The sequence below is a fragment of the Pongo abelii genome, chromosome 2 (genome assembly GCF_028885655.2).
Source record: "Pongo abelii isolate AG06213 chromosome 2, NHGRI_mPonAbe1-v2.0_pri, whole genome shotgun sequence".
Taxonomy (NCBI): domain Eukaryota; kingdom Metazoa; phylum Chordata; class Mammalia; order Primates; family Hominidae; genus Pongo; species Pongo abelii.
Window position 1 is genome coordinate 126,507,688 of NC_085928.1, and position 23,955 is coordinate 126,531,642.

Below are 23,955 nucleotides of genomic sequence, written 5' to 3' on the forward strand. Positions count from 1 at the left end.
GCCTCAAGCATAGGCCACAGTAGGTATTCAATTAATATTTGTTAATCTATGGCTCTAGACATCTTTTTCTTTTGTGAATTCTTTTCTCAGAGTAAATTATTGGGTGCTGTAAATAGCTTAGTATAAAAATAATTTTTAGTCATACAGTATGAACTTTTTAATGGTTTTTAATAATAGTTGGCAGATTATCCTAACAAAATGTTCACATTTGTTTATATTGCAACCAGAAATTCCAATGTACACATTTTTCCACAGCTTAACTGGCTTTAAGTTAGTAGATATGTATCTATATTTTAGCTGGCATACGGGGAGCAAAATTATGGCTAATTGCTTATTTTAATGTTTTATTCCAACAAATAATATTTAATATATTTATATAATTAGAGCAATTGACATATTTTATGATTTTATATATATGCTAGCATATATTGTATTATTCTAATATTTATATTTTCTATGTTAAATATATGCTAATTTGGGAGCTTATGTTTTGAGGTTTTGGTGAGAGTCCCTCATTATATATACAAGTTCTATGTTATGTTCACAAACTTCTCTGATTTGTTCTAGTGTATTTTCTTATTTTTTTACCTCATAATAATGCAGATGTTCATTTATGAAAAAGTTGAAAGTGTTGCATGTCCTTTTTAATTTGCATTTAAAAAATTGCTTTAATTATATTAATATTAACAATTTTGTACACCTGGGATGCATTAATATTTGAAACTTATTTTTAGGTCTTTGCTTCTTAGAAAGTGATTTGTAGACCAGCAGCCACCTACTGAATCAGAATCTACATTTTAATAAGATCCCCAGGTGAGTGTGTTCAGCAGTACACAGGTAAGTTTGAGTAGTACTTTTTAGGGTCTTTCTCATCTCCTGAAAATAGGAGACTATAATAGTTTTGCTGCAGTGGAAGCAATGATAGTTCAGACTTACAGTTATTACTTGCTTTTGGTTATTCCCTCAGTCAATAATCAATCTTTTCTAGAGTGGTTAACTGATCAGCACAGTGCTTGGTACATAGTCAACAATCAATAAATTGCAGCTATTATTATAATTATGATTTCATTGCAATTCTGAAAACCTACGCTGTCCTAAACAGTGGTTCTCAATTCTCTCAGATTCAGTGCCACAAAGATTTTTAAGTCTTCTGATATTTGTGTGTTAAAAAACCCCAAAACTATAAAACCCTACCCACAAATAAATGATAAAACAAAATAAAAGGATAGTAGTATATAATAAAAGAATTATGAAAGTTCAGGCATAGACTGTATAAGAAAACAAAAATGTAGTCACATGTTTACTTAAAATTAGAATCCACACAAATGATAGAGCTAACAATGCTGACTGTCCAGTACTGATGATTCAAATACCGTAACCAGCATTGCAGTTAGAAACATAATTTGTTGAAACGATATATATGGTATTTTGAAATAAATATTTCTTTGTAAAGTTCTGCACAAAACAAAAAGTAATCTTCCATCAGTTTACAGGGTAGTTACATTTCTGGAAAGGTCAGTGAATCTAAAAATTGTGCAAACATAGGTCAGGTGCGGTGGCTCATACCTGTAACCCCAGCACTTTGGGAGGCCAAGATGGGAGGATCACTAGAAACTAGGAGTTTGGGGTCAGCCTGGGCACCACAGGGAGACCCTGGCTCCATCGTAAACAAATAAATAAAATAAAGAAATAAATAAAAAATTTCAAATTGTGCAAAAATAGACTTTGTGTTAATATATAAAACAAAGTTAGCTTCTAAGCTTATGTAATGAAGGTATGTCATCTTCATGGATGTCTGGAGGGATCCTAAAGCTGTGTGAACTCCTGGACAATTCTGCATTCCATGGAAGTGTTCTGCACATTGCAGGATATCTCACATCCCTGGCCACTGCCCACTAGGCAGTGCCTTCCAATAATTGGGACAACCAAATATGCCCTCACAGATTTCTGAAGACCCTGAAGGAACATTATTGCTCCTGTTGAAACATACCGTCTGTCAGTAAATGTGTTCTTTTCTAAATATTATATCTTTTTGTATTTCATCATTATAGGTGACAAACAACATTACCTGGCATAATGTAACATAAAAGGGACATCAATAAATAATTACATACTTACATTGTTAGGTAAAAGCAGACAGAACTATTACACAATAAAATTATATATGGATCAAGAAGTAAATGTCCTTCAGACTGAGTGACCTACAGTGACAGGATTAAAACATTCTCCCTCTACTTACCTCTGGAGATACTTTCAGTTATAATTTAGGACACTTTACAGTGATATTGTGACACTACAAATTGTAAATGACTTTCAGAGAACAGCCTTCAGCTTTTCAATGCCCCTGAGGTATGTGATCTTACATTAATATACACTTTGTTGAATCTGATTGCATAATTAGGACCCAGAATTCCTGTGATATCAGAAACTTCTTTTTTTTTTCCTGACAAAAACTTCATAGTACAACAACACATGATCAACACAATTTCATGATGAACAGTTCAAAATTGAAAGAGCCATTAAGACTTTTTTTGGGTTACTGTTAATATATAATTAAACACCATGATAGATGCTCATCAAGCAAATCTCCAACAGAGATTTATTTATTTGTTCATTCAAGCATCCTGAGTTTATAGTAATAAATCCAAGAAGGAAAAATTTTGAGAAAACAACCAAATGATCTAATAAAAGTGGTAAAATAAAGTTACACTAAAAAAAAGAAAAACCCATATTAACTTTTGTTTTATGCCTACCTGTCCTCTTCTGCTTTTGGTGTGAAATCACCTATGGGTTGCATTCAGAAGCTTTGATACAGCATACTAAAATTTCTCAGTGAGCCTTTTTGTGATAGAAAATGTGAACTTCTGCATTTCTTTGACAAGCTTGCTTTTTTCAGAACTCAGATCCCATGTACGTATTTATGCATGTCACTGTTAATAGTGCCTCACCTTTATAGGGAAGGTTGCAGTATAGTCAGCCCTCGGCAAAAGTTCATATTGCCCTTTAACAGCATTAAATTGTTGCAGGAAAGGAGTTTCCAGCCCTGTACACCATTTTTTCAGCATGTTCTGAATCTTGGTGGAGCCACATGACTAAACTCTGGCCAGTGGAAAGTGGATGTTGTCTCTTTACCCTGTTGGTTCTTTTGTTGTGCAGAGGTTTTTAGTTTAAGTCCCATTCGTCTATTTTTATTTCTGTTGCCTGTGCTTTTGAGGTCTTAGTCATAAATTCTTCATCTCAACAAATGTACAGAAGAGTTTTTTCTAGGTTTTCTTCTAGTATTTGTTTAGTTTCAGGTCTTCATTTAAGTCTTTAATCCATCTTGAGTTGATATTTGTATATGGTGAGAGGTATGGATCCAGTTTCTTTCTTCTGCATATGAATATCCAATTTTCCTGGCACCATTTACTGACCTTCCCAATGTATATTCTTGTTGGCTTTGTTGAAGATTAGTTGGCTGTAAATAAGTGGATTGTTTCTGGGTTCTCTATTCTGTTCCATTGACCTATGTGTCTGTTTTGTTTGTTTTACCGGTACTATGTTGTTTGGTTACCATAGCTTTGTAATATATTCTGAAGTGAGGTAATGTGATACCTCCCGTTTTGTTCTTTTTGCTCAGGATTGCTTTGGCTATTTGAGCTAATTTTGGTTCCATATGGATTTTAAGATTTTTTTTCTAATTCTGTGAAATATGAAGTTGGTATTTTGATAGGGATTACATTAAGTCTGTACATTGTTTTGAGCAGTATGATCATTTTAACAATATTAATTCTTTCTATCCATGAGCATGCAACATTTTTCCATTTGTGTTATATTCAAAATGTTTTGTAGTTTTCCTTGTAGAGGTTTTTTTCTGCCTTGGTTACATTTATTCCTAGGTACTTTATATTTTTGTAGCTCTTGTAAATGGGATTGCCTTCCTGATTTCTTTCTCAGCTAGATCATTATTGATGTTTAGAAATGCTATAGTTTGGGCACATTGATATTGTATCCTGCAACTTTATTTATTCATTTATCAAATCTAAGAATTTTTCAATGTAGTCTTTAGGTTTTTGTAAACAAGATCATATCATCAGCAAACAGGGATAATTTGACTTCTTCCTTTCTAAATTAATGTATTTTACTTTTTCTTTTGCCTGATTGCTCTAGCTATGATTTCCAGTATTATGTTAATAGAAATGGTGAAAGTGGGAATCTTTGTCTTATTCCAGTTCTTAGAAGAAATGCTTTCAGTTTTCCCCATTCAGTATGATGTTACCTTTGGGTTTTTCATAAATTACCTTTATTTTTTTTTTATTATTATTATTTTTGAGATGGAGTCTCACTCTGTCGCCCACGCTGGAGTGCAGTGGTGCAATCTCGACTCACTGCAACCTCCGCCTCCAGGGTTCAAGTGATTCTCCTGCCTCAGCCTCCAGAGCAGCTAGGACTACAGGCGTGTGCTGCCATGCCCAGCTAATGTTTTTGTATTTTTAGTACAGACAGGGTTTCACCGTCTTGGCCAGGCTGGTCCTGATATCCTGACCTGCTGATCTGCCCACCTTGGCCTCCCAAAGTGCTGGGATTATAGGAGTGAGCCACTGCACCTGGCCCATAAATTATTATTTTGAAGTATGTTTCTTCTATGTCCAGTTGAGGGTTTTATCGTAAAGCATTGCTGGATTTTTTTTTTCCCAGTTGTTGAAAAGGATGTTGAATTTTATCAAATGTTTTTCTGTATTGTTAGGATGATCATATGGTTTTTGTCCTCAATTCTGTTAATGTGATTTATCACACTTATTAATTCATGTATGTTGACCTATCCCTGAATTACTGGTATAAGCCCCACTTGATAATGGTACATTATCTTTTTGATGTAATGTTGGATTCACTTTGGTAATTTGTTGAAGATTTTTGTTTCTATATTCATCAAGGATATTATCTTTTTGTTTTGTCCTTGTCTGGTTTTGGTATCAGGATGATACTGGGCTTGTAGAATGAATTAGAAGGAATTCCCTCCTCCTCAATTCTTGGAATACTTTCAGGAGGACTGATATTAGTTCTTTGTACATTTGGTAGAATTTGGCATGAATCTGAATCTATCTGGTCCTGGATTTCTCTTTGTTGGGAGATTTTAAAATTACTGATGAAATCCTTATTGGTCTGTTCAGGTTTTCCATTTCTTCCTGGTTCAATTGTGGGAGGTTGTATGTTTCCAGGAATTTATCCACTTCCTCTAGATTTTCTGGTTCGTGAGCATATAGTTATTCATAAGTCTCTGATTATATTTTTTGTATTTCTATGGTATCAGTTGTAATGTCTCCTTTTTCATTTTTGAGTTTATTTATTTTTGTCTTTTCTTGGTTAGTCTAGCTAGCAGTTTATCAATTTTATTTATCATTTTTAAGAACCAACTTATTGTCTTGTTGATTCTTTGTTTTGTTTTCTTAGTCTCTATTTAATTTAGTTCTGCTCTGATATTTGCTATTTCTTTTCTTTTGCTTATTTGGGGTTTGAGTTATTCTTGCTTTTCTGGTTCCTTGAGGTGCATCATTAGATTGTTAATTAGTAAATTTTCTACTTGTTGGGGGTAGGCATTTCGTGCTATAAATCTACCTCTTAGCACTGTTTACTGTATCCCACAGGTTTTGGTATGTTGTGTCTCCATTTTGATTTGTTTCAAAAATTTTTTTTATTTCTTCGTTTCTTCATTGACTGAAGGGTCATTCAGGAGCATGTTGTTTGAGTTCCATGTATCTATAATTTCTGAAGGTCCCTTTTGTATTATTTTTTAGGTTTATTCCACTGTGGTCTGAGAAGATACTTGATATGATTTTCATTTCTAAAAATTTGATGGGACTTGTTTTGTGACCTAACATATGATCTATCTTAGAGAATGTTCTATCTGCTGATAAAAAGAACGTACGTGCTGCAGTTGTTGGTTAGAATGTTCTGTAAATGTCTGTAAGTTCCAGTTGGTCTAAAGTCCAGTTTAAGTCCAATGTTTCTTTCTTGTTGTTTTTTTCTAGGTGATTTATCTAGTGCTATGAACTGGGTGTTGAAGTCCCCCACAATTATTGTGTTGTGGTGTGTCCTTCTCTTTAGGTCTAGTAATATTTGTTTTATGAACCTGGATGCTCCAGTGTTGACTGCATAGAAATTTAGAATTGTTATATGCTCTTGCTGAATTGATAACTACACCATTAAATAATATCTACTCTTTTTAAAAATTTTATTTATTTATTTATCAATTGTGACTTAAAGTCTGTTTTATCTGATGTAAGTATAACTATTCCTACTTGCTTTTGGTTTGTGTTTACATGCAATATCTTTTTCCAACTCTTTAATTTCAGTCTTTATGTGTCTTTACATGTAAAGTGAGTTTCTTGTAAGCAGTATAGAGTTGGATCTTTTAAAAAAATCCATTCAGCCAATCTATTTCTTATAAGTGGAGTGTTTAATTCATTTACATTCAAAGTTATTATTTATATGTGAACTTTTGTTCTTGTCATATTGCTATTATTTTCTAGTTGTTTTATAAATTCTTTCTTTTTCTCTTAGTGTTTGTCATTGTGGTTAGAATTCTGTAGTGGTACCATTGGATTCCTTTCTCTTCCTCCTTTGTGTGATTGCTTTACTAATGAGTTTTATATTTTCTTGTTTTTTTTTTTTTTTAATCATGGCAAGTCTATTCATTTCCAAAATTAGGACTCCCAGTAGTTCTTGTAGGTCTAGTCTAGTCATGAAAATTCCCACATGATTTGCTTGTCTGGAAAACTCTTTATTTCTCCTGCATTTATAAATGCTAATCTTGCTGCATACAAAATTATTGACTGCCAGTTATTTTTTTCTTCTTTAGCACTTTGAATATATCATCCCATTCTCTTCTGGCCTGTGAGGTTATGCTGAGAAGTTCACTGTTAGTCTGATGACATTTCCTTTACAGGTGACTAGACACTTTTCTCTTTCTGTTTCTAAAATTCACTATTTCCCCTTTGCCTTTAGACGTCTTATGTCACTCTGATGTGCTGTGGTGAAGTCCTTATTTCATTGTTTCTGCATGGGAATCACTGAGCCTACTTATCTGGATGTCTAAATCTCTTGCTAGGCTTGGGAACTATTCATCCACTATTTCGTTTAATAGATTTTCTAAACATTTTGATCTCTCTTTGCCTTCTAGAACACTAATAATTCATAAATTCAGTCACTTTATATTGTTCCAAATGCCTTAAAAGCTTTGTTCATTCTTTTTTATTCTTTTAAAATTATTTTTGTCTGACTGGATTATTTCAAAATACGTTTCTTCAAGTTCTGAAATGATTTATTCTGCTTGGTCTAGTCTACTGTTGAAGGTTTTGAATGTATTTCCTTCAATGAATTCTTCAGTTCCAGAATTTCTGCCTGATTTTCTTTTAATATACCTCTATCTTCATGAAAACCACTTTTTTAGCTCCTACATATGAGTGAGAACAAGTGATATTTGTCTTCCTCTGCTTGGCTTATTTCACTTAACATAATTCCAATTCCATCCATGTTGCTGCACATGACAGGATTTCATTCTTTTTTATGGCTAAATAATATTTCATTTTGTATATATACCACATTTTCTTTATTTATTCATTTGTTGATGAACACTTAGGTTGATTACCATATTAGCCCATTCTCGTGCTGCTAATAAAGACATACCTGAGACTGGGTAATTTATACAGGAAAGAGGTTTAGTTGTTCACAGTTCTGCAGAGCTGGGGAGACCACAGGAAATTTACAATCATGGCAGAAGGGCAAGAAAACATGTCCTTCTTCACATGGCGGCATTGTAGTGATTTCCAAATTATATCAAATAGTATGATGCTGTCAGCTTTGTTCTTTTTTCTCTGGATTGTTTTGACTATTTAGGATCTTTTATGGTTCCATATACATTTTGGAATTGTTTTTTCTATTTCTGTGAAGAATGTCATTCGTATTTTGATAGGGATTGCATCGAATCTGTAAATTGCTTTGGAAAGTATTGCCATTTTAAGAATATTACTTCTTCCAATCCATGAACATTGACTATCTGTCCAATTTTTTGTATCCTCTTTAATTTCTTTTATCATTTCATAGCTTTTCTTCTATAGAACTTTCACTTCTTTGGTTAAATATATTTTTAGGTATTTTATATTTTTTGAAGCCATTGCAAATGTAATTGCTTTCCTGATTCCTTTTTCAGATTGTTCACTGTTGGTGTAGACAAATACTACTGATTTTTGTGCGTTGATTTTGTATCCTGCAACTTTACTGAACTTTTTAATCAGTTCTGACAGTTTTTTGGTGGTCTTTAGGTTTTTCTAAGTATAAGATAATGGCATCTGAAAACAAAGCTAATTTAACTTCTTTTTTTTCTAACCTGGATGTCCTTTGTTTCTTTCCTTGGCCTAATTGCTCTTGCCAGGACTTCCAGTACTACATTGAATACAAGTGATAAACATGGCTTTCTTTTGTCTTGTTCCAGATCTTAGAAGAAAAGTATACAATTTTTCCTTATTTTGTATGATCTTAGCTGTCAGTTTGTCAAATATGGCCTTTAATTTTTAGAGGTATATTTCTTTTATACCCAGTTTAGTGGGGGTTTTTATTATAAAGAGATGTATAATTTTATTGATTTTAAAGCATCTATTAAAATAATCATATAGTTCTTGTTTTCACTTCTGTTAATGTGATGTATTATGTTTGTTGATTTGATACAATATGTTGAACCATCCCTGCATTCTTGGGATGAATCCCACTCAATCATTGTGAATGATCTTTTTAATGTGTTGCTGAATTTGGCTTTCTTGCATGTATGTGCATTAGTGCTATTGGCCTGTAGTTTTTCTGTTGTTGTTGTGTCCTTGTTTGGTTTTGTTATCAAGGATAATGCTAGCATTGCAGAATGTAATTAGAAGTATGATCTCCTCTTAGATTTTTTGAAGAGTTTGAGCAGATTTGGAATAGTTCTTTAAATTTTTGGTATAATTCAGCATTGATGTCATTAGAAAAATACCCGTAAAATACTAACATGCAAAAAAAATTGAAAGTATAAAATGCACTAATATAATGAAGTACAACAGAGAAACCCAGAACTCTAATTTTGTAATTGTGGTGTGGCAGTCCACTCATAACTCTAGTGTGAAGCCCAAAAGATAAATTTATCAAAAACAATAATAGCTACAGGAACCTATAGCTATTATTGGGTAATATAAAAATATATAAATTGTGACAAAAGTCAAAATGTGGGGAGGGGGGTGAAGTTAACATGTAGAAGTTTTTTTTGCTTGTTTTTTCTTTGTTTGGTGGTTGGTCATTTTAGGTAATTTTTTATATCTCATAGGCATTCTTTGTTGCTTTTTATTGTTTTTTGTCCTCTGTATATTTCTGAATAGCTTGTCTTTGAGCTCACTGTTCCTTTCTTTTGTTTGATTCATTCTGCCATTGAATTTTTCAGTTCAGCAAACATATGTCTCAATTCCAAGACGTCTACTGGCTGTTCCCCTTGATCTCACTTTTTCCAGCGTAGAAGCTAAGTTGAAAGAAAATTTTCTTCATGCTTGGTGCCAGGCAGAATGTGGGCAGGAGGTCTCAATTGTGGAAGCCTGACTCTCTTCCTGTTTGCTTGGAGTTTTTTCACTTCTCTTTTTCAGTTCTCTGAGAACTGTCTCATCTTCACATTTGAATTCTTGGGTATTGCTGGTAATAATTTCAGCATTTTGCATTTGTTTTTAGTTTTCTGTATAGGGGAGTGAAACCAGATTGTGTCTATACCACCATGCTGGGACCATAATAAGTCTATACACATATCACTGTCGTTGGTTAGGTTTAACTTTACCCCAAACATTAAAAGTTGACCCTTGAACAACATGGGCATGAGCTTCTAGGGTCCATATATGGATTTTCTTCTGCCTCTACCACCCCTGAGACAGAAAGACCAATTGTTCATCTTTCTCCTCCTCCTAAGCCTACTCAACATGAAGATGACAAGAATGAAGACCTTTATGGTGATCCACTTCTACTTAATGAATAGTAAATATATTTTCTCTTCCTTATGATTTTCTTTTTTTAAGACATGAGGTTTCATTATGTTCCCCAAGCTGTATTTAAATTCAGGAACTCCTGGGCTCAATCCATCCTTCTGCCTTTGCCTCCTGAGTAGTTGGGACTACAGGTGTATGCCACCATGCCTGGCTATATGACTTTCTTAATAGCATTTTCTTTTCTCTTGTTTACTTTCTTGTAAGAATACAGTACATAGGCTGGGTGTGCTGGCTCACGCCTGTAATCCCAGCACTTTGGGAGGTCGAGGTGGGTGCATCACAAGTCAGGAGATCGAGACCATCCTGGTTAACACGGTGAAACCCCGTCTCTACTGAAAAACACAAAAAATTAGCCAGGCGTGGTGGCGGGCGCCTGTAGTCCCAGCTACTCAGGAGGCTGAGGCAGGAGAATGGCGTGAACCTGGGAGGCAGAGCTTGCAGTGAGCCGAGATGATGCCACTGCACTCCAGCTTGGGTGACAGAGCATGACTCCATCTCAAAAAAAAAAATAAAGAAAGAAAGAAAAGAAAAGAAAAAAAAAAGAATACAGTACATAATGCATAACATACCAAATGTGTGTTAATTGATCATATGTTTCTAGTAAGGCTTTTGGTCAAAAGTAGGCTATTAGTAATTAAGCTTTGGGGAGTCAAAAGTTATATTACAATTTTTGACTGTGTAGGGGTTGGTGCCCCTAAGTCTTAGATTGTTAGAAGGTCACCTGTACTTATTTTACAATTTTTCTATTGTGGAGCCTTAATATGGATATATAAGGAAAAGAAAATATGTTTTTTGGGTGTTTTAGGATTGCTAGAGTTCATACAAACTCTCTTTGAAAAAAAATTTTATAAAGGAACTTTCTATTTTAAAAATGTTTTTGAATGAGAAAAGGAAAGAAAAAGATGATTCCTGATATAGAGTGAGATGATTCCTAACATAAGGAGAAAACAGAATTAATATTGGATGAAAATGATGTTTATGTTGCTGAATTTATTCAATCACTGAAAATACTTGTTTTGTCTCTTTGCTCTAGGTCCTGGGATTACAATGTGAAAAAGACAAACATAGTCCTTGCCACATAGAATTTATAGTTTAGTTGGGGAGATACACATTGTTCAAGCAATTATCACAAAGGAAGAATATACGAACCCACCAAATACAGGGTGAAATGGGAGTTTGACTAGAAAGAAGGAACTGGCAGGAGAAAAAGGATATAAGGAAAATAAAATAACACTGACAGATGGCTTTGGAATTTGAAGGAGAAAGTTGAATTCACATTTATATATGATGTTGAAAGACTACTGGCAGACATTGAGATAGGAACTGACATAAGCTAAAAATTGGAAGCTTTTTTTGTCTTTCTTGTTTGCTTTCTTAAAGGAACTTTCAGAGTAACTGGAGTGACTATGGTTTGGGGGAGGTAGGAAGTGAAGTGTAAAGTTGGGGAGTAAATGAGTATAACTTCGTGGCAATTCTACAAGAAGAGTTTGGTTGTGATCAGGAAATAATGAGTAGCTGGAGTTAGGGCCCGAAACAAAGGTTACAGGCAGATGGTGGAAGGCTTTGAATGATAGGATAAGGAACAGAATTGACTTGAGCAGGTTATACGGGATCTGAGTATCCAAGGGCAAGATCTGAGCCAGGCAAATTTTAGGAAAATAAGAATTAGAGAGGGAAAGTCTCGAAGCAAGGAAAACAGGTAAGAGACCCTCTGAATAGTTCAGATAATAAGGACAAGGAGATGAAATGAACAGGGTTATACTGTATTGTGAAATTGCTTCCTTTTACTATAAACTCTTTTGAGGTAAATGCAGCATCTGTTCATCTGCCTGTGGCACGGTTTTTTACTGGATGAGAACAGCACTGTATTCACTGGCTGCTGACAATGTCTCTCCTTGTGCTCTGCTATGTTTTAATTATGTTTGACATTCATCTCAGACTATTATCCAGTGGCAGGCAATTGAAGAAATGCAGCTTCATTTGAAGTCAAACAAAAGTGAGGACACACCTAATTATATAGTAATATAGTGTTACTTGGAAGCTAGAAGATTTTTAGGTTTAATATACCTGTGGCTTCCTACGTATCACTTCATTCCCATGCCTTGTTTTGATTCAATTGTAAGAAGCATCAGCCGACAATTTAATTATAAACACCCACCCTAAACCAGGAATAGTCCAAAAAGAACAAAGAATCTAAAAACCAGATTAGAAATCAGAAAAAGGTGGTTCCTTTTAATTATGGATTTTTTCAAATATATACATATGAAAGTAGGAACACTAGTATAATAAACCCCATGAACCCATCACTCAGTTTCTATAATTATTATCACATGACACAACTTGTTTCATTTATAACCACACCTACTTTTTACCCTTGATACTCAGCCTAGATTATTTGAAAGCAAATCTCAGGCATCCTATTATTTCACATATAAATACTTCAATATTTATCTTTAAAAGAGAACTTTTAAAAAACAGATAGCTTGCCATTATGATATATAAAATAAAAGTAACAATAATTCATCAATTCACTAAATATCTAGTTATTGTTCAAATTTCTCCAGTTGTCTTATAATTTTTATTTGATAGCAGTTTTCCTTTGTTGTTGTTCAAATGAAGATGCAATAAGAATCACACATGAAATATACTTAAGTCTCATTTAATTTACAGATTCTTCACTGTTTTTATTTATTTATTTTTTTGGTTGCTATTTATTTTGTGAAGAACCAGGGCATTTGTTATGTATAAATTTCCACTTTCTGGATTTACTGATTAATTATTATGTAACATGTTATCCTAGCCTCTGAGTTTCCAATAAACCAATAATTAGACTTAGAGGCTTGATTAGATTAGATTTTTTTCTTCAAGAGTAGTTCATGAGTGGGGCTGAGTCCTACTGTGTAATATCAGGAGGCATTTAATGTCTGGTTATCTCTTTTTTTGGTAATGTTGATGATTGAATTCACATGCTGTTAGTCTGTTCCAACTGTTTTAATGTTGGCCAGTACCTTGAGGCAATAGTTTATAAAAGAAGTATAGAAGAAATGAAATTGTCTATTAGCAATTCATGAATTTTAAAAAATTTTTGATGTGCTTCAATACATTGAAATAACATATATTTTAAATGCACGAATTCATCCATCTTTGCCCTAAGGAGCCCTTCAAGTTGGCATCATGTTCCTTTTGACTTTCCTCTGATGTCTTCGTGGGATTCCTTGCTTTCTGGAATGACAAGAGCCTCATTTTATACTTACTCATGTCTACAATCAGCCATTTCTCCAAGGAAACTTGTTTCCTTTTAATGGGAAGTGGTTTTTAGAAACCATAATCTGAGCACTAAAGGTGCTCATTGCCACAGGATTGGTCATTGTTTCTAGGCCTTTCCAACAGACAGAAGTAGAAAATATTTATGTTTTAAAAAAATTACATCATGAGTTCATGGTAATATTTCCAACATAAATTTAGAATTTTTATTTAACTTATTTGATTTTACAGTTTTAGTACCTTTCTCATATACTGAAAAATCTTTGTTTTTAATGACATAAATATATTATTTCTTTGCTTTATGCTAGCAATATAAAACTTCAAAATTATATACCAATATTATTACCAACAATATAATTATTAAATATAGTTTGATTTATTTATAGTCTTTGTCTTTAGTATTCCACTAAATATGTGTTACTAAATATACATGTGATATATCAATGTTTATTTTAATTATATGTAAATATATTTATATTATAAATGTAGAGATTTATAGTTACAAATAAAGCATATATATAATGAAAGTCATTAGAATAGTTTCTATCTGTGTGGTTAAGCCAACAACTTACATAGTTATATTGGTTTGTTTCATTTCAATATATTTTTTAGAAATTTTTTTAAATGTTAGGTTAATTTTTTTGTTATATAAAACATTTACGTGGGTCCAAAGACAAAGGTATAAAACTAATTGCATTCAGAAAAGTTTAGCTTTCATCTGTTTCATCTCACCTTGTAGATAGATAACCATTTATATTTATTTTTGGTTTACTCTTTCATTTAAAAAAAATCACAAGTACCTTCCTCCTTTTTTACAAAAAGATAGCACAGTATACATACTATTTTGAAGAAGACAGCATTTAGAATGCTCTTAAATAAAGTTCCACAAATCAAATCTTCACAAATCTTAAGGTACTACTCATTAAAAAAGTTATTTAATAAAAATAACATTATTTTTATTCTTAAAATTCAGATCCACTTAGTATAAGATTATTACATTAGCATAGACCTAGTGGAAGAAATTACATTAAACTAGACTATTGTAAGGCTAGAATGCTGCTTTCTAAGAAGAAAAACACTGCTCACTTTAATGATGCATATTCAGCACTTATTATATGTGAGGCGTGGTTTTAAGCACTTTCCAAATATTAACTTATTTCATCCTCGTAATAATACCGCTAAATAGGCGCCATTATTAACCCCATTTTAGAAATGTGGAAACTAAGGCAAGAGATGTTAAAAAATTGTTAACGTCTCCAGCTACTAAGCAACAGTTAGGATTTGAACTGAAGATCCTGGCTTCAGTGTCTGGGGTCTTAATCATTCACCCTGCTGCCATTCTCCATAGTTAATTTACATGGTATCTTTTTTTTTTTTTTTTTTTTTTTGCTTTACAAGCCGCATTGCAGGGAACATCCTTGAAAATAAATTTTAGTTCTCATCAGTTAGTATTTCCTTATAATGATAATTTATTGAGCTGAAATTTCTGAGTTGAAAGGTAGGAATATTTTAAGTTAAGCATTTTGGGATTTTTGATTATCTTTAGCACAAAGAAATGAAAAGGAATCCATTTGAGTATGCTGACGTGTACCCATGAGGTTTTTTTAAAAAATCAACTTTATTGATATAATCAAATATAGCCGCCTTAATTATACAGTTCAGTGTTTTGACAAATGTATACACTTATGTAACAACCACCATAATCAAGAAACAGAACATTTCCATTACCCTCAAGTTCCCTTGTGTTCATTAGCAATTTCCATGTTTTGAGAACTGATCCCGTTTACTTTCAGTTTTCTTTTTAGAGGGATAAATAAAGTTTTTTAGAAATAGGCCATCCCATTACTAAATAAACTGTCTTCAGGCAGAAATTAATTTTTATACATGTCTGTTTTCTTTTCTGCTAGAATCTGTGTCAGAAAGCATTGACTTGAAGCTATCAATATTAAATGCTGCTTTCTCTACGTGAGCTGAAAGCTGACATCCATTGTGCTGTTGATAACAAGCCTGAAACTCACATGTCTCATGGGTTACTTTCACCAGCCAGCCCTGCCTTTATAGATGTGTATACTTGACTTTCATTTAGATAAAGAAACACATTTAAGTAGCTATAGCAGCCTGTTTCCCTGAGGGAGTGTTATACATCTGTCCAAAAGATGGGAAATTTCAGTTTTTGAATGATTAGGAAACTTCACTTTTAATCAAAAGTATAACAGTGAGTTCTACAGACATGACCAAATATATTAGCATATAATCATGGAATATTATAATTTTAAAATTAAAATCTACTAAATATTTACAAGAAAACTGAGAGCCAACAAGATTAAACGGCTTGCACAAGGTCACAAAATTTAAGGTCCGTTGGAATTAAAACCTTTTCTAACAGGATAAATTACCCATTCTCCATAAATCTCAGTCTGCTGATTCCCAATCTCATGTTCTTTTCAGTTTCATGCTGCTACTCCGTATTAGTCTAGTCATTAAGCATGACTTTTCCCAGACAGAGATTACAGAAATTACAGATACTATATTCAGTGTACCATGAGAAAATTTTCAGGGCTCACATTTTATAGTATTAATCAAGTATCCGTTGCAAACCAACTTTGTTATATCTATCTTCATATTTATTTGGTATAACATATATTTTCTCAAACAGCACACTGTGCCAAAGGGGTTAAAAAGAACATGTGCAACATCTCTGCAAAATCTTCTTTTTGCTGCCAATCAGCATAGAACAGAATGACCCAATTACCAGTTGGAAAGGAAGCTGCTGCATACTTTACAGTTCCCTTGTGACAGAGTGGAAAGTCTCACAAGATAGTTTGAATTGTGTTACTATGAAAACTTACAGTATTTTTTCTTATTGCAGAAGTAAAGCATACCTATTTGGAAAGAATAAATAATAATTTTTAAAATAATAAATAAAATAAAAATTATCCCTAAAATTTAAAAATTGATTTCCACTGTTCACATTTTGGTGTACATGTTTCCAAACTTATAAAATCATAAAGCCTTTATTACTTTGATTTTAACAAAACTAACACATGAGTAAATTTCCTTCGTGTTAGACATAGCAGGACATAGCAGTTAAGGGCACAGACTCTAGATTATCTTATTAGCACCTGGGATCTGTCAATTATTAGTCATATGACCTTGAGTAAGTTCATCTGGCTGTGGCCCAGTTTCTTTATCTATAAAATGGTGATAATTTTAGTACTGGCCTTATGGGGTTGTTGCCAGAATATAATGAATTAATATATATACATTATTTACCAGGAAACTTTGCACTTATCATTATTACAATATTATCACTATAAAATAATGAAATCAATATAGATTCACTGAAGATTCCCTCTTGCTTACTACCTCTCTCCCCAACTCTAGTCCTCTGCAGAGATAACCCACATTATGCTTACAACAGAGAACCCAACCATTCCAATGTTTTGATCTTTAAGGATCTATTTATGGTAGTGGTCTGCTTCTACTAGATTTAGAGCATTAAGAGAATTAAACACTTCAAGAGTCCTAAATCCGTTTTCTGAATGAAGTAAAATTTGAAGAGAGTCAGGCATTGTTGGGCATAAGCTAAATTGTCTTCCTTATTGGGAGAAAAGTGGTTAACTATAAAAAGGCCCAGCCTATTTTACAGGTTTAAGTAAGGGGAAGAAAATGATCTAGGTGCTGCTCTGGCCAGTCTTGACTGTTGCTGACAAGGTTGGATGCTATAGTTTTTACACATTTCCACTATGGCCTGTAAAAATTTATGTCTTTACTTGCACGAACAGGGATCAATAGAAACAATTTCAACTGAGTTCCATCTCTATTCCATTTCAGACATTTTTTACTCTTTGAAACCCAGCCTCAAATATTTCCTTTCTTTGCTTTTCACCTCATGGTGATGTCATTTGTCATTCTAACTGTAGAATGAATGGGTCTCTACTCATGGCTGGAGACATGACTACTGACAGATCACACATTTTCATCTTGTGTCCCGTCTTAATTGAAAAGAGAATACTTCTTTTTACCTAGTTCGAATTCTGGACAAAAGGGTTCCAAATGGGGTCAGGGTCTGACCTCCTGAGATAATCAACTATGGCCAGAAAGGTGGGGGTCCTGTAAAACATGACAACCCCTGCTAGAAGCACATGCTAGGAATGGTAGAAGAGCATTTCCCATAAAAAGGAAGGTAGGAATGACTGAAGCATGCTGCTCTTGTAATGATGGTAGGAGCTAAGCAGTCCATAGCACCACCATGACCTTTCTTAATTTCCGTCTGCTCTCTGCCTGCACATCACCTCACTTTCATTACTCAGCAGCATGCTGTGGGTGTGACTTTTGCTCTTGTATGCCATTGATGCCATCTGCTCCTGCCTTCTCTCCTTTGATGTCATTATACAGATGGCAAGGGCACAATGGGAAGTGGCACTTAGTTCAATATGGTAGCTCAGGATACATCAAACCTGCCCTGCATCAATGCTGCTGATAACTGATCCAGCTCATGTGTAAGTCTAATAACAGAATAATTATTACATTTTGGCTTAGCATCTGAAATCCCATCATAAATTATTGGAACTATATGCATCCATTTCAAAATATGTATCTTATACATTATGGGAGCTAAAATATACTATTGTTTTAAATGTAATCTGGTAGACTTCTAAGAAATGATGATAACTTACTAATAGTAACCTACCAACATTCAGAAATTTTGTTGACATTATAAACAATGGAAAATGTCTTACAAATGTGCTTGTTAATTTGACCATGTAGGTGTCAGAGCTAATCAGTCAACAGCTACAGCTAATGCAGGAAAGAAGAAAAATTAATATTCATTAGACTCTTGTTTACACTTCTGTTGTCAAGGTCAATCAGTTTGCTTTAAGCACAACGTTTCAGTCTTATTAAAGTCATTAGTACCCTTCAGTATACAGAGAACACTTGGGTTTCACAAGTGTGTTTGATTTACACATCACTCCCATTGCACAGGGGCCCAGATTTAGGCCATCATTTGCTGGGATTTAGATGTAGACCTTTATTTAGACTAACAAATTATCACAATAGAATAATAATAGCTTAAAAGTGGGACGAAAATTCATGTTTTTGGTAATAATCTCAATTGCAGAATCTAGTAAGTATTCAGCTTTTCAATTTTAACACGAATATTACATATAACAAAGCAGTCACCATCAGGCCCTTGTAATGCAAAAAATGCTTGTTTGGTATTTCTGTTTACCTTTGTATCAAAAATGATTATTGTTAACAACTAAACTGTGATAAGAAATTTTTACTGAAGAACAGTGAATGTAGTTAGGATTCCATGAGTACAATCCTAACAGCATAATTTTTTCTTATTGCAAATAAAAAGTTAATTTTTCATGACTACCCAAGTGTGGAACTATCGATTTGATGAAAATCCCAGCTTTACATTATTCCAGCTGACTCCTCAATGACCTGCAAGTCTGGGTCTCCCAGGCCAATAGTTTGCACAGAGGAAGCATGTCTCTGGAATGGCTCTTTCATCATTGATTATGCTTTTATACTTTATTATCCCATGGAGAAATCTGTTAAAAATTATTATTTTGTTATAATTACAGTATATATTATATTATTATAACATTGTAATTATTATAATGTGGTTTTCAACTTTTATATACATCTCCTTGGTATTTGGTTCCAGACGTAGGAACTATAATGGATGACTCAGCAAAGAATCAATACAGACTCCTAGTTACTTACAATTTCCTGAAACCTATTTACTAGTCACTAACATGAGAATTAGACTCCACAGAAATAGTCTGTTTACTCTTTTGAGCTCAAAATGGAGCTGTGGTATTTGTAGTTTTCTTTTCTTCTTTTTTTGAGATGGAGTCTTACTCACTCTGTCACCCAGGCTGGAGTGCAGTGGTGTGATCTCAGCTCACTGCAACCTCCACCTCCTGGGTTCAAGCGATTATCATGCCGCAACTTCCCTGGGACTACAGGCGTCCACCACCAAACCCAGCTAATTTTTGTATTTTTGGTATAGATGGGGGTTTTACCATGTTGGCCAGGCTGGTCTCGAACCCCTGACCTCAAATGGTCTGCCTGCCTCAGCCTCCCAAAGTACTGAGATTAAAGGTATGAGCCACCTCTCCCATCCTATTTGTACTTTTCTTAATCCTGTATCTCAATGATTTTAAACTGCTTTAGAATGATGTAAATATATGCCTCTTGACTACAACAAGTAGAACAAATAATATTTCTTCTGTATATAAATTATGTGCTTTTATGACAGTGAATGTTGAGGTGCCTCAGAGAATAAAGGATTCTTCAATAATTGCCATAAGAGAATTTAATATTAATTATTCTGAAACTAAAAAGTTAATTTTAGCAAATTTTATCTAAAATTTAGTTAATACATAGTCAATATTATTCCTACAGTAGAAAAGTTCATTCATACTTTGGAAAGGTGAGGGCCATTGGTAGTCAATTAATTCTGGTCATTTTTTTTAAAGTTTCTTAAAAATAATTAAATATTCTGTTGGCACACTCATGACATTTTATATAGAGGTGATGAATGACAAACAAGACTTCCAGGATAATTTCTTCTGAGCATTAAGATATGGGAGAAAAAATTAATCTCCACAATATTGTAGAAGTGTAGAGGATAGTACCTTGGGAATTCTTTTGCACTTCTTTTTTTTTTTAAATTAATTAATTAATTTACATATTATTATTATACATTAGGTTTTAGGGTATATGTGCACAATGTGCAGGTTAGTTACATATGTATACATGTGCCATGCTGGTGCACTGCACCCACTAACTCGTCATCTAGCATTAGGTATATCTCCTAATGCTATCCCTCCCCCCTCCCCCAACCCCACAACAGTCCCCAGAGTGTGATGTTCCCCTTCCTGTGTCCGTGTGTTCTCATTGTTCAATTCCCACCTATGAGTGAGAATATGCGGTGTTTGGTTTTTTGTTCTTGCGATAGTTTACTGAGAATGATGATTTCCAGTTTCATCCGTGTCCCTACAAAGGACATGAACTCATCATTTTTTATGGCTGCATAGTATTCCATGGTGTATATGTGCCACATTTTCTTAATCCAGTCTATCATTGCTGGACATTTGGGTTGGTTCCAAGTCTTTGCTATTGTGAATAATGCCGCAATAAACATACATGTGCATGTGTCTTTATAGCAGCATGATTTATAGTCCTTTGGGTATATACCCAGTAATGGGATGGCTGGGTGAAATGGTATTTCTAGTTCTAGATCCCTGAGGAATCGCCACACTGACTTCCACAAGGGTTGAACTAGTTTACAGTCTCACCAACAGTGTCAAAGTGTTCCTATTTCTCCACATCCTCTCCAGCACCTGTTGTTTCCTGACTTTTTAATGATTGCCATTCTAACTGGTGTGAGATGGTATCTCATTGTGGTTTTGATTTGCATTTCTCTGATGGCCAGTGATGGTGAGCATTTTTTCATGTGTTTTTTGGCTGCATAAATGTCTTCTTTTGAGAAGTGTCTGTTCATGTCCTTTGCCCACTTTTTGATGGAGTTGTTTGTTTTTTTCTTGTAAATTTGTTTGAGTTCATTGTAGATTCTGGATATTAGCCCTTTGTCAGATGAGTGGGTTGCGAAAATTTTCTCCCATTTTGTAGGTTGCCTGTTCACTCTGATGGTAGTTTCTTTTGCTGTTCAGAAACTCTTTAGTTTAATTAGATCCCATTTGTCAATTTTGGCTTTTGTTGCCATTGCTTTTGGTGTTTTAGACATGAAGTCCTTGCCCATGCCTATGTCCTGAATGGTAATGCCTAGGTTTTCTTCTAGGGTTTTTATGGTTTTAGGTCTAACATTTAAGTCTTTAATCCATCTTGAATTGATTTTTGTATAAGGTGTAAGGAAGGGATCCAGTTTCAGCTTTCTCCATATGGCTAGCCAGTTTTCCCAGCACCATTTATTAAATAGGGAACCCTTTCCCCATTTCTTGTTTTTCTCAGGTTTGTCAAAGATCAGATAGTTGTAGATATGCAGTGTTAATTCTGAGGGCTCTGTTCTGTTCCATTGATCTATATCTCTGTTTTGGCACCAGTATCATGCTGTTTTGGTTACTGTAGCCTTGTAGTATAGTTTGAAGTCAGGTAGTGTGATGCCTCCAGCTTTGTTCTTTTGGCTTAGGATTGACTTGGCGATGCAGGCTCTTTTTTGGTTCCATATGAACTATAAAGTAGTTTTTTCCAATTCTGTGAGGAAAGTCATTGGTAGCTTGATGGGGATGGCGTTGAATCTGTAAATTACCTTGGGAAGTATGGCCATTTTCATGATATTGATTCTTCCTATCCATGAGCATGGAATGTTCTTCCATTTGTTTGTATCCTCTTTTATTTCCTTGAGCAGTGGTTTGTAGTTCTCCTTGAAGAGGTCCTTCACATCCCTTGTAAGTTGGATTCCTAGGTATTTTATTCTCTTTGAAGCAATTGTGAATGGGAGTTCACTCATGATTTGGCTCTCTCTTTGTCTGTTGTTGGTGTATAAGAATGCTTGTGATTTTTGTACATTGATTTTGTATCCTGAGACTTTGCTGAAGTTGCTTATCAGCTTAAGGAGATTTTGGGCTGAGACGATGGGGTTTTCTAGATATACAATCATGTCGTCTGCAAACAGGGACAATTTGACTTCTTCTTTTCCTAATTGAATACCCTTTATTTCCTTCTCCTGCCTAATTGCCCTGGCCAGAACTTCCAACACTATGTTGAATAGGAGTGGTGAGAGAGGGCATCCCTGTCTTGTGCCAGTTTTCAAAGGGAATGCTTCCAGTTTTTGCCCATTCAGTATGATATTGGCTGTGGGTTTGTCATAGATAGCTCTTATTATTTTGAGATACGTCCCATCAATACCTAATTTACTGAGAGTTTTTAGCATGAAGCATTGTTGAATTTTGTCAAAGGCCTTTTCTGCATCTATTGAGATAATCATGTGGTTTTTGTCTTTGGTTCTGTTTATATGGTGGATTACATTTATTGATCTGTGTATATTGAATCAGCCTAAAGCTCTCCTCAGTAAATGTAAAAGTACAGAAATTATAACAAACTATCTCTCAGATCACAGTGCAATCAAGCTAGAACTCAGGATTAAGAATCTCACTCAAAACCGCTCAACTACATGGAAACTGAACAACCTGCTCCTGAATGACTACTGGGTACATAACGAAATGAAGGCAGAAATAAAGATGTTTTTTGAAACCAGTGAGAAACAAGACACAACATACCAGAATCTCTGGGATGCATTCAAAGCAGTGTGTAGAGGGAAATTTATAGCACTAAATGCCTACAAGAGAAAGCAGGAAAGATCCAAAACTGACACCCTAACATCACAATTAAAAGAACTAGAAAAGCAAGAGCAAACACATTCAAAAGCTAGCAGAAGGCAAGAAATAACTAAAATCAGAGCAGAACTGAAGGAAATAGAGACACAAAAAACCCTTCAAAAAATTAATGAATCCAGGAGCTGGTTTTTTGAAAGGATCAACAAAATTGATAGACCGATAGCAAGATTAATAAAGAAAAAAAGAGAGAAGAATCAAATAGATGCAATAAAAAATGATAAAGGGGATATCACCACCGATCCCACAGAAATACAAACTACCATCAGAGAATACTACAAACACCTCTACGCAAATAAACTAGAAAATCTAGAAGAAATGGATAAATTCCTCAACACATACACTCTCCCAAGACCAAACCAGGAAGAAGCTGAATCTCTGAATAGACCAATGACAGGAGCTGAAATTGTGGCAATAATCAATAGCTTATCAACCAAAAAGAGTCCAGGACCAGATGGATTCACAGCCGAATTCTACCAGAGGTACAAGGAGGAGCTGGTACCATTCCTTCTGAAACGATTCGAATCAATAGAAAAAGAGGGAATCCTCCCTAACTCATTTTATGAGGCCAGCATCATCCTGATACCAAAGCCTGGCAGAGACACAACAAAAAAAGAGAATTTTAGACCAATATCCTTGATGAACATTGATGCAAAAATCCTCAATAAAATACTGGCAAACTGAATCCAGCAGCACATCAAAAAGCGTATCCACCATGATCAAGTGGGTACCTTGGGAATTGAATTAAGCATATGAAAAAAAAATTTGGCTATGAAGGGTTGGGAAGAGAGGCAACAAGAAATGGCTGGGTTTTTGTTAGAAGCCTTTTTAGCACTCTGACATCTAAAATTACTTGAATGTACTATATGCTGAAAAGAAATGAAAAACAAAACCCTTTCCAAGAAAATAACCTCAAATTATTTAATATTCAATTCTTATCAAACTCTCAGTTTAGAGAATAAATACATAAACAAACAATTTCAGGGCCCCAAACCTGGGAACTACCCAATTATAAGGTGTATACACACACACACACACACACACACACACATATATATACAGGTTATAGTAATGAATAAGTGTATGAGCCTTTATTCATGGTTGGATTTGAAGACATCACAAAATGCATAGCTATCACGAATACAATACAACTGTGCCTTTTATAAAGCAACTATAGTCACACTTCAAATCTTACCTTCAGAATTCACAATAAAGACTCCTGAAATCATTAAGCATGCAGAGAAAACCACCTAATTGACTGACAAGAAATACTTTTTCATGTTCAATTTGTC

At 34.2% G+C, this 23,955-nt stretch overlaps 1 long non-coding RNA gene across 1 annotated transcript in view; it reads right to left on the reverse strand.

Moving 5' to 3' along the window:
* LOC129058345 (uncharacterized) overlaps positions 1–3,489 on the reverse strand; it is a 49,686-nt gene extending 46,197 nt beyond the window's left edge. The window contains exon 1 of the long non-coding RNA XR_008523451.2: positions 2,754–3,489. This is a non-coding gene — a long non-coding RNA (uncharacterized LOC129058345). The remainder of the gene's footprint in view (positions 1–2,753) is intronic.
* Positions 3,490–23,955: the final 20,466 nt, after the last annotated feature.